Below are 11,902 nucleotides of genomic sequence, written 5' to 3' on the forward strand. Positions count from 1 at the left end.
ATTTCCATCCACAATCTTCTGCATGCGTTTGAGTTCAGCCTTAACAAAGCTGATGATGTTGTCCTCCAGCAGCTGGAACACAAACACATTAAAGGTGATGAGTTAAGGCCTGCTGCAATCATCTGTGTGTGTGTGTGTGTGTGTGTGTGTGTGTGTGTGTGTGTGTGTGTGTGCGCGTGTGTACAGTGGTTTGATAACAGGCTGACACAGGTTTAGTGTCTTTGTAGACATACACACCGTAAAGATGGAGTCAGGATCAGCCCCAGAGGAACCATCCACACCCTCCAAGCTGCTGTGGAGAAGACACAGACACTCAGACATGCTGAGGAGCAGCTGGAGGAAAGCACAGGAAGCTCTGCTAACATCATGTGAACATCAGTAACAGTGGGTGATGTCCTGCAGAGCCACAGTGCAGTGAGCGTGGAGCAGCCTTTGGAGCTCACACTCCAAAGTGTGGAACGTGTGGAACATCTCAGCATGTTTCCACTGAACAGGAGAACAAGTCTGTTGGACTGAGGCTTTATTTGTCTTCAATCCTTCATAAATCTGAAGATCACACACTGTCTAAGACTCACCTACACACTGGAGACCATTCCTACAAAGCCTTTCTCTTTCACCTTCCACTGTTTGCTGAGATTTACATCAACATCACTTCAAATAACAAACATAGCTCATCAAAATTATTATTATTTTTTTATTGGGGGTGCATACCATATATATATATATATATATATATATATATGTACTGTATATATACTGTATATATTATGTGCTGAGGGCGGTCCAGGTGAACCAATTTCTTCCAGAGCTGGCGGTCCCGTACCAGCAGATCTACATCCTCCACAACAAGTCTGTGTTGTCTGAGATCGCCTGCTATGATGTTGACCCATCGTGTGCGGGGCTTGCCTCCTGGCCATCTCCAACTTGCTGCCCTTGGGTCAATAGCTTTCGTCAGATGGTCAGGAGGTAGGTGAAGGACATGGCCAAACCAGCATATGCGTCACTGCGCAGCCTAGCAAGATGCTCTTGGCTGACATGTGTGGGCTCTTAGCACTTCATTGGAAATAAAAATAAACAAATACTTGAAATTGTTTAAACTGTGGACCCTGAATCTATAATTTATGAAAGTTTAACTTTTTGAACGAAATCATGGAAATTAAACAACTTTTCCAAGATATTCAATTTTTCTTATAAAGGGTCTGTTTGAGAGGGTGTGGACACTTTTGCAACCTCATTCTCTCATTTTTTTTTTATTTTTACTTCATCTCCCTGAAATGTTTCAGTTTGTTTTTCAATTGCATTGTGCAGGTTTTAGGTCACATTAAAGGTGGAAAATACTGTGAAAATATTTATTTATATTGTCCCTCCTCTGCTTACTCTCCATAATCGTTTTGAAGCCCTCTCATACGAAAATGGAGACAAACTCAGTCCAACTGAGTTACTGAAACAACCACCAGGAAAACGTCTCCACCACTACTGGGACTGAATTCCCATCAGTCCAAATCCTCCATAGCCCGTCTAAAACTTCTCAGAGCAGCAGTACAGAGACACTCTGGTTCCAGTACAGCCCTACAGCCATCAACAAACACCGCTTCCACACCGGCCGACCCCGATGATGGAGGGTCCCTAGCAGCCATCAGTGACCCTCTCACCATCAGACGCTCCTGGTCAGTGTAACAGGTTCACACACATTCCTAGTCACTCATTATTGGTGATTCAATAACTAAGAACACCAGATTATTTAATGTCATCACACACTGTATTCCAGGTGCTACAGTTCACATTATCTGAGACAAACTGAACCAAATGTTACCCACGCTGCCAGCAACTGTTACTAAAATAGTGTTACATGTAGAAACAAACAACGTGAATAGATGTGAACCATGAGTGAGTTTAACCTTCTCTTTAACGTTTTAAAGACGTGTGAAATCAGTGTTTATCTCTGGTCCTCTTCCTACACTAAATAAATACATAAATAACCAAAGAACAAACAGTACATGAATTGGTGTCGTATGTGTTTGTCTGTTCTGTCTTTGATGGAATATATATTATTTTTATTATTATTATTATTATTATATGTCTCACTGTCGCAAGGAGCCGAGGCAACAATTTATCAAGTGAACGTGATGTTGTCGTCAACTACAGACGTTACAATGAAGATCTCTGTCATCATCTAGAGACGCATCGTAACTGATCAGCATTATTGATCTCTTTGTTAAGATAAATAAAGTTGTATTGGTGCATGTACACAGTGTTCATTTCCCCTGTTCTTCTTCTTCTGATTTATTTAGTGGTAGTTTCCTCTTCTTTTTCTTCTGTGTTGTTGGAGGTGGTTTGGTTATAAACGCATTTTATTAATAAGTGATATGTTATAAGTTATATTATATGTTATATGACATAAGTATATAAATATATGCCTCCAATTGGAGGGTCAGTCACTTGGTACCAGTGACAACTGCTGGTTTCTAGTGGTATTACAGGAGTTATAAGTTAAAAGTTGGCTATTTTCCAAATGTGTTCCAAAAGTCACATGTACAGAGACAGCCAATAGAATGTCCTGGTTTGATGACACACACATACAGATATGATTACAGACACACAGAATGAATTACACACAGACAACTATGTAAATAAATCCTAATTCCACACACACACACACACACACACACACACACACACACACACACATAGTTTTGTTACAATAATGGCCCCATACAGTGCAACTACAGATAGAACACAGAGTCTATGAGTGTTCATCAATGTCAAACCTCATGTGTTCTGTTTGTTGTAATTGATAAAAGTTATTAATATAATAATATAGTACATGGTGTGAGTAAATGGTGTAACAGGTTATAAACACAGAGTTGACAGGACAAGCTGAAAAGAACACTTAGAATGTGCTGACATGTCTTATCGTCAACTATTGGAGGATTTGGAGAGCTGTGCTCTCTGCAGGAGAACGTCTAAAGATGGAGCTGATCTGTGGCTCCTCCCCCAAAATATAGTGACTGATTAATGCTGTGATTGTAAATGTTGGAGCGACAGACAACGTGCACTAAAGCCATCCCAGTGCACATCCAGCTGCTGTCTGAGCCTCCATTGGTGAGTGTTACAATGATTAGAAATGATTGATCAACCTCTGATGATTTATTACATCTCTATGGGTCATAGAGGGATACGGTCACGTACTGAAGCTGGGGCTAATGACCCCCCTAACCAACCTGAGGTCATTGGCTCCCAGAAAGGCTGATCAGTCACAGAGCAGAGCAGGAGGAACTAAACCCATCAACACTATCATATTATCAGGAGGTGATCAGTTCTACACCTCCATCACTGATCACCTGCACCTGGAGCGTCTGCAGTGTTGAACGTGACATCCAACAGCATCCAACAGCACCGCTGCGCCCTATCTTCATTTGAATTTAATGTTTAGTGCTGAGTTCAACAAACTATTCAACAAACACTCACAAGTCTCATAAATTACATATAATTTAACTCTAATCTAACCCTAACTCTAAGAATAAACTACACTGAGAAAAAGTATTATTGTTGTAATCTGTCCTCAGATCTGTTCAATTCAATGATCTGAATAGAAAGGACAGAAAAAAACCTTACAGTAGTATTTGTAAAATTCTGTTTACAACATTTTGTGGAAAAAAAGTAACATTTTCAGGGTTCTCTCCAGTGCTGTTGAGCTAAGGGACCCCCAATGTTGTAGTTTAGCTCCCCTACGGAGCGATGGTGCCCACTACGTTCAGTTTTCAGCAACGTTGTAATAATTGTTGTACACTTTTGTTTTTTTGTCATTTTATAGTAATTTATATAAAATTAAGATCTTGAAATAAATCAAATGGTAAAACTTTAGTTTAGGGAACACCTACTAACCATTAAATAGTTGCTTATTAGCATTCCAATTACTAAACATACTGACTCTTAATTAGTCATTATTAAATACTTAGTAATGCCTTATTCTGCATGGCCTTAATATACAACCAGTAAGCCATTAAATAAGAGTTTTCCCTCAATAAACTCATAATTATTACTTATTAGTAGTAAGTAAGGAAGTTGTTGTATATGAATTATGATCTCAACATGCTACCATGTTTGGACTGTGAGACTGCCATTAAGTGTATAATAAGGCATTAATAAGAATAAGGCATTATATGTACTTAATAAGTACTTAATATGACTAAATAAGAACCAATATGTTACTAATGCTAATAAGCAACTAATTAATGGTTAATAGATGTTCCCTAATCTAAAGTGTTACCAAAACTATTATATTTTTTCATTCATAACATAACGTACCTTGTTTTTAAGCACAGCTTCACTGATAACCTGATAAACCATTTGTTGGTAACTTTAACCACCAACATGAGTAGTTTTTACTGCTTGTTTGGTCACATGTTGAGACTCTAACACACCCTCATTACTTCACTGGATAAAATATGTAGAACCAGTCCAACCTGAAGCTGCTCACACACACACACACACACACACACACACACACACACACACACACACACACACACACACACACACACACAGTGTAACACTGATGTACAGAGGTGTGAGTGCTGAGCTCTGACGTGGACTCACCTCTGATCTTCAGTCTGGATCTCATGTTGTTCCTTCACTGTGTCCTGATCCATAGCAGAGACACACCTACACACACACACACACACACACACACACACACACACACACACACACACACACACACACACACACACACACACTAGTTTAAGTTGCCAAACCATGTGTGACATAGAACGATGTTCACACAAACAGAATAACTATTAAAAATAGAGATTCACTATATATATTGTATCTATAACAAAATGTACAATTAAGTTCTAAGTGTTATAAAGGGGAAAATGTTATTTACAGTGTTTTACATATATCCATATATATACTATCATCATAAACTGGAAATGTAAAAAGTTCAAACACATCAAACACTGGAAGATACTTCAGTCAGAACAACCCCCCCCCCCCCCCCCACCACCACACACACACACCTCACAAACCACCCTCCATATGGCTCTCACTCATAGATTTCTTACACACCTAATATCTCTCAGCTGTACCTTACATATCGTGTTCATGATCCTTTATTCCCTTATCCATGAGTATTTTTATTTATTTATTTATTTGTAGTTTTTTCTCTGAGTACCATCCACATCACCACTACACCTCCTTTACTATTCTTGTTAGGGTCCGATGTCCCAGAATGGGACAGAGGAACCTATTGTTTTCGCTTTTATTTCCTATTATTATTATTTTTCTTATTCTTCCACACAATTTGAAGAGCTACAACTTTGCCAAAACTTAACTGATCTACACTATTCAAATATCAAAATGCTCCACTGCATAGTGAAAAGGTTGCTAAGTAAATTGTGAAATGCTAACACTTGTACTTTTAATGTAATATTAGGTTTTATGCTTTTACTGTAAACTGTCATATCTCTGTTAATATTTGACTCAGAGACTCAAATATAGCACTAAAATGTAGCCCATTCTCTAATCTATAATTATCAGTAATTTGTAGAGGTTGCACTCTGACAAAAAAAATTATATGAATTTTTTAATGAATCCCGTTTTTCATTAATCATTCAAATCTTAACCGATTTACACCATTCAAAGATTAAATTGTTCTGCTCCTCAGTAATATCTAATTTGTAGAATGATAAACCTCTTACTTTTAATGTTATTCAATATTTTGTGCAACTTTTTGTGATCATGCATTGATTGAGTGGTTGATTAGGTCTGCTAGAGTGTGTCACCTGTTGCTCTTTGACTTTTAGCAATACTGCTGTTAAAGCTTTAATTCTGCAGCTAGAGCTACAATTTATAACTTAAAATGTTGCTACAATCTTCTACTTTTTTTAGATAATTATACTTTAAGTTGGAAGGCTCTGCATTTCCTGTTACTTTGCTTCCACAAGGTGGACTTTTACTTTCATTATCTCATGGGCAGCTGTAGCTTAGTGTGATCAGATCCTGCTTCTAAATTCAAGCAATCCCTGGTTCAAGTCCTGCTGTGGTCATTCTCTGTAATTCTAAATAATGCTTTCTTCAATTACTGAACTAAATGCTGTTCATTATCTTTGGATTCACATTCCTGGTTGCATTGTTGCAGCAATGCAAAGTTTCTAGTTATTTTTATCTCACAATCTCCCTTGTTGTCATTGTTTATGATTCTGGTTATTACGATTATTGCCTCTGTTGCATAGCAACACATTAAATGTTGTCATTTGCTGTTATTTTTGTTTATATTATCAGAATATTTATTATTATTATTATTATTATTACACTAACACTACTATTCTCAATATGCTCCATGTGCCCCCTTTTAACTTTGAGCACCTGCCCCTCCAAAGGTCTCTGCACGGCCCTGCATAGTGTATAAAATGCTATACAGTTAAAATTATATAGAATAATGTTATGTAAAGAATATTATTTTTATATAATGTATTTGAAGGGCTACAAAAAAGGGCTACAAGAAAAAAAAAATAACTTGAATTTGATAACACATAATGTCAGTCAACACATGCTAATTGCTATTTTCTTGTCACATATCAAGCATACATATATAGCTGGCATGTTGAATTAAAATAGATATATGTCAGGTAAACACAATTAAAGTGTGTGTATATATGAAGTCTGCTTCATATATATATATATATATATATATATAAAGGGCCCTGTGTGAAAATAAACTGGTTGTTAATCACAGTTTTACACTAAACACAGTTATTCATGCTGCATCAGGGTCCTACCACCCCTTTAAAACAGTGCTAATGGTACGACCCACATGTGCTGCTACAGTCTCAACTGTGGATGTGACGTGGAGCAGGAGATAGAAAGCAGCATGTCTTTCCTCAAGAAAGGAAAACCAGGACAAAAAGTCAAAGAAAGGGAGAGAAGGTGAAATGAGAGAAAACAACTGTTTACTCAGTTCTTCAGAGATTTAAAACACTCACATCTTTTTTAGACAATATATTATTTAGTCTGAAATTAACTACGTGCACTCACACACATTTAAATACTGGAACATTCCTTTTGCATGTAAAAAAAAAAAATTGGAAATAAAGTTATTTTTTTTTAAATGATTTTGAAGACTATATTTTGCTGTCACTAATTCTTAAATAGGTAAAGCCAGAGTGTCCCTATGATTGTAATTATTCTATATTTACCTTTTATTAACCTTTGTACACGTTTACGTTGTCTGTGTGTCCAGCCGCCCCTTACATTGTAGCTAAAATATGCCACAAACACAATATTTGATAAACCATTAAAATATAGTAGGACAGACGGGCCCAACAAGATGGTTTGTAACCAGGGCCCAAAATGTGGTGCTACGCCCCTGCCTTTCCCCCACATATTAGTTTATTATTAACTTGTTGTTGGCTCCTCCCCTCACCCTCTAATAGCACAACATTATAATTATTATAATATCACACACACTTACTGTATTATAATGTCTATGATTTCTAAAAACTGTCTATGATCTATGGCATTTTATCTCTAATTGTCTCTGTCTTTTATAAATATACGTATATTCATATAAACACACGTGCATCCGTACATATGTATATATACATACATGCATGGACAGAATATCTATATATACATAATATACATCTCTCTCACACAGACTCAAACCTTTTCTCTACAGAGTTTGTTCCTGGAGGTCTGCTGTCCATCCTGTTTCAGATGTTGGTCAGTTCTTCATCAGTGTGTGTGTGTGTGTGTGCTCTGTGACTGTGTGTGTGTGAGGTGAGGTCTCTTCCACGCCTTGATTCCTTCCCAGTATAAAACATATGAAACCAGTTTACCTTCATTCTGCTGTGATGCATCACCAGTTACTGTAATTAAATACACCAACAGCTTAACCTGTCTTTGTTCCAGAGCCTTTTCAGATTTGAATGTAGTCCTAGTAATAATAATCACATTAAAAACACACTTCAGATCAGGCTTTACACCACCAGGATGTTTGGGACAATCACAGTTACAGTTTTTCTCAGTTGTTAAACACAAATACTGGTATTTGAGACACAATGACCACAACATGTAACTCATGCACCAACCCTCCCTGAACCAATTCTGCTAAAATACAAACACAATCCCTGTTTTACATTTACATTTCAGTTGTAAAACACACTTTTTTCTAAACACTACATACAATTGTCTGCATTTGATACAATTTTCATGAAGAAAATCTCTTGTTTTCACCAGGAACACACTGTCATTTATAATGATAAAGTTGATTGCTCTACGATGTCCACTAACTGATCACATGACCAAACACCTGTCACACAGTTTTATAATTATCAATCAGAGCTTCAGCATAAAAGGACAACAGGTGAGTGTTTATGTTTTGGACCAATGGATGCTAATATTGGAAACAGAGGTGGAGCCAGAGGAGTGAGAGGAAGAGGAGGAGGAAGAGGAAAGCAAAGGACTGTAATCTCTGATGAGATCTGAACCACTTTGGTTGATCATGTGATCAATCATGGTGTTACAATGAGGGAAGTCCCCACATTGTTCATACACTCAACTTTGAATGTAAAAAAAAAACATCTTTTACGCTGGAAAATATGGTAATAATCGCTATGTGAACTAGCTTCAAACAATTTAAGTTGTGCACAAATTAATATGATTTTGCCAAATTAAATTATTTTCATGATTCCACATTTCTTAATGCAGTCCAAGTATGATCTATACTATGAGCTAGTGTCTATATAGACAAGAGAAAGGTCATCCTACAGGGTCATATCTCATCACCATATATGGAATCACCTTGCTCTAGAAATAGATGAGAAAAAGACAACCTATCAATCAGTGAAACAGGGAGCTTGTTGTTTGACCCCCAAGTTTAAATATATCTCAGTGGTACACTGACTCAAAAATGAAGGCCTCTAAGCTCTTTGCTGTGATGTATAAGAAACGGTTCATCTTTGTTCAAAAGAGTATAAACCTTTTAATATCAAGATGTTAAATACTTTGATACACTTCTAGAGCGTTAGCTGTTAGCAGCTAGCAGAGCATTAGCTGTTAAAAAAACACTGATTGCATGACAACAGCGGTCTATTAATTTATTTCATTGTAGTTTAACGTCATTTTAAGATAACTGTGTATTTTAATTTTGATTTTATTCTTAATAGCTTGATGTTGATGTGTGTTCATTACTGATATTTTATTATTTATTGTTAAATATGGAAGTTTTGCATCTTTTCACAAAATATGAATGTCAATAGTAAAACATTAATAATAATAATACTTGATGAGCTAAATTATCACTAGAGCCACTTTATATGTTTCTATTTAGTATCAAAGTTACAGTTTGTACTAAAGTCTTCAAGCTGCAGCTGTTTAAGCTCAATTATTGTTGTTTTTATTTTGGCTAAAGCTATTAGTGCAATGCCTTTAATCTAATAATATTAATAATATGTATTTTGAACTTGTCACTAAGATCTTTATTTAAATTAACTTTGATTTACTTGTTTGTGTTTTTTTTGTGTGTGTGTGTGTGTGTGTGTGTGTGTGTGTGTGTGTGTGTGTGTGTGTGTGTGTGTGTGTGTGTGTGTGCGTGTGTGTGTGTGTGTGTGCTGGGACTCTCACACACCGTCATTATTTCACTGGATAAAATATGTAGAACCAGTCCAACCTGAAGCTGGTCCCACACCCACACCCACCCACACCCACACACACACACACACACACACACACACACACACACACACACACACAATATGTGTGTCTTCAGATTAATACATGTACGTAGGTGTACCTTGGGCACTAAAAGTTTGGGAGCCACTGCGTTACACTACACGTAGCTAGAGATTTATACGTTATTATGGGTAGAATTCAACATACGTGTCATTTTCTAGGGTTGGAGTCAATTACATTTTTCAATTACAATTACGTCTTCAATTATCCATGTTTAATTATGACTGAATTACAATTACAGTGACCACCATTTTTTTCAATTTCAATTATTATTGTCCCCTGAAAGTCAATTACAATTATATTCTCAATTACTAAAGTTCAAATTCAATTAATAACAATTACAATAATAAATACCCTTTATTTCCTTACTCTGTACATGACAATAAACACTAGAAATAGATGCTCTAAAGGACCAGATTTGCTTTAGATGCTTTGGAAAGCCTTTGATCAGTGGCTGTATTTATGTATTTATATATTTAAGTGTAACTATTTATGAAGTGGGTTCAAACAAAGGCTGGACTAAAATCATCACCAATGGACACATTTCATCCATATTTCACACAGGGATGTCCTTTATTCTCAACTATTCATCCTTTATTTATTCATTAGATTGATTTAGAAAAGAGACACTACATAATCAACTTATGACATATGGAAATATGTCAGATTTTATCCACTGGATCATTTCCATCTAACATAAATTAAAGCTGTTATTACTAAACCTTAAACTAAAGTAGTGCTTTGCACTTTAGTTACATCTCTGTTCCACACTTGTTCCTGCACACTACACACTATTTCATACATAAGACACTTAGTTCAAAAAGGAAATCCCAGGGTACCACTGGGAAATAGGTCATTGAAAATACTCACACACACACCTGAAAATAGTTCCTGATAAAGTAAACATGCATGAGCCTGTTGGTGATCAGGTGACTTCAGAGAAGAATGCAGGGAGTGTCAGACATGATCAGCTGACTGAAGTTATAATAGTATTTTTAGGATATATTTTATGTAGTCTTATTTTGAAGGGCCAATGCATAGAGACATGAAGCTGATAAAAAGACAGATGTTCTCCACCAGATTATAGCTAAACAGCTAGTTTCCATCTGTATAAAACATACAATAACATACAATCAATGACAATAGTAAAATGTAGAAGAACAATGAGTTAAGAACAGTCAGAACATGCACTCTCACATGCACACACATGAACAGCATCACACCTGTACATGACATCCACACCTGTCATTTACAGTAACACACCTGGACAAACACATCCTCTCATTTATTATTAATAAACACTAACCATCAGTTCAATACACAAAGTACATTTCATCAAATCCACATGAATGTGTTGTTGGTAAGTTGTAAGTCATGTGGTTCAAACATAGTGTCCACCTCAGTGTCCGTGTGAGCAGCTTTGATTGTTCCACAGACACTTTTGAAGTTCTACAGTGAACAGAAAACACTCACTTTGACTTTTCAGGTGTGTTGTGAGCTGGTTCCATTCCTTTATTGCTTTCTATGAGAATGATGATTGTGGCTATGGTACACTGCCCCCTGGTGGAGGCTCGTGTGCTTCTAGTTGTCACAGCAGAAGTCAACTGTACAAAGGTCTTAGGAGGTGCTGGTGCACAGTGATGTCACATTCTATGGGCCAATCGTATTGATGCAAATCTTTGAATGTTGTCAAAATGTAACAGTGAATATTTCTGAAGGACTAAACAGTGATGGTGTTGTGGTGGTTTTCAGCGTTATATGCTCTGGTGGGTGAAGTTAATGCTTAAAAGTTTAAGGGGGAGTAAATGTCCACCGAGAAGCCACAGGGGTTGGAACTGTCGTTACCTGCGGTCACAGATTTTGGCACAACACCAGCATTTAGCTGCCTTTTTTTTTTTTTTTGTTTTTGCACTCGGCTGTCACTCAGCACGGCTGTGGCTCTTTGTGATGTCATCGACTAACCGACGTCGACTCAACAAGTGTTCACATAAAGTCAACCTTTAAAATGATCAAGTCGTTCAACCCATTATATATATATATATATATATATATATATATATATATATATATATACAAAAAAAAAATATATATATATATATATATATATACAGTGGTATGCAAAAGTTTGGGCACCCTTGTAAATGTTCATGATTTTCCTTAATAAATA

General features: G+C 36.5%; 1 long non-coding RNA gene across 3 annotated transcripts; it reads right to left on the bottom strand.

The window, feature by feature from the left end:
* Nucleotides 1-270: 270 nt before the first annotated feature.
* On the bottom strand, nucleotides 271-7,780 carry LOC114459383 (uncharacterized). 3 transcript variants are annotated; one of them, XR_003673330.1, is made up of 3 exons: nucleotides 7,669-7,780; nucleotides 4,600-4,665; nucleotides 271-289 (listed from the first exon to the last, which is right to left on the bottom strand). It is a non-coding gene; the product is annotated as an uncharacterized LOC114459383 (long non-coding RNA). The 3 variants fall into 3 exon arrangements; XR_003673331.1 differs by having other exon boundaries at nucleotides 271-292; XR_003673329.1 differs by lacking the exon at nucleotides 271-289 and adding an exon at nucleotides 3,981-4,555.
* Between the last annotated feature and the right edge of the window lie 4,122 nt (nucleotides 7,781-11,902).

The sequence above is a fragment of the Gouania willdenowi genome, unplaced genomic scaffold, assembly GCF_900634775.1.
Source record: "Gouania willdenowi unplaced genomic scaffold, fGouWil2.1 scaffold_309_arrow_ctg1, whole genome shotgun sequence".
In the NCBI taxonomy this organism is placed as follows: Eukaryota; Metazoa; Chordata; class Actinopteri; order Blenniiformes; family Gobiesocidae; genus Gouania; species Gouania willdenowi.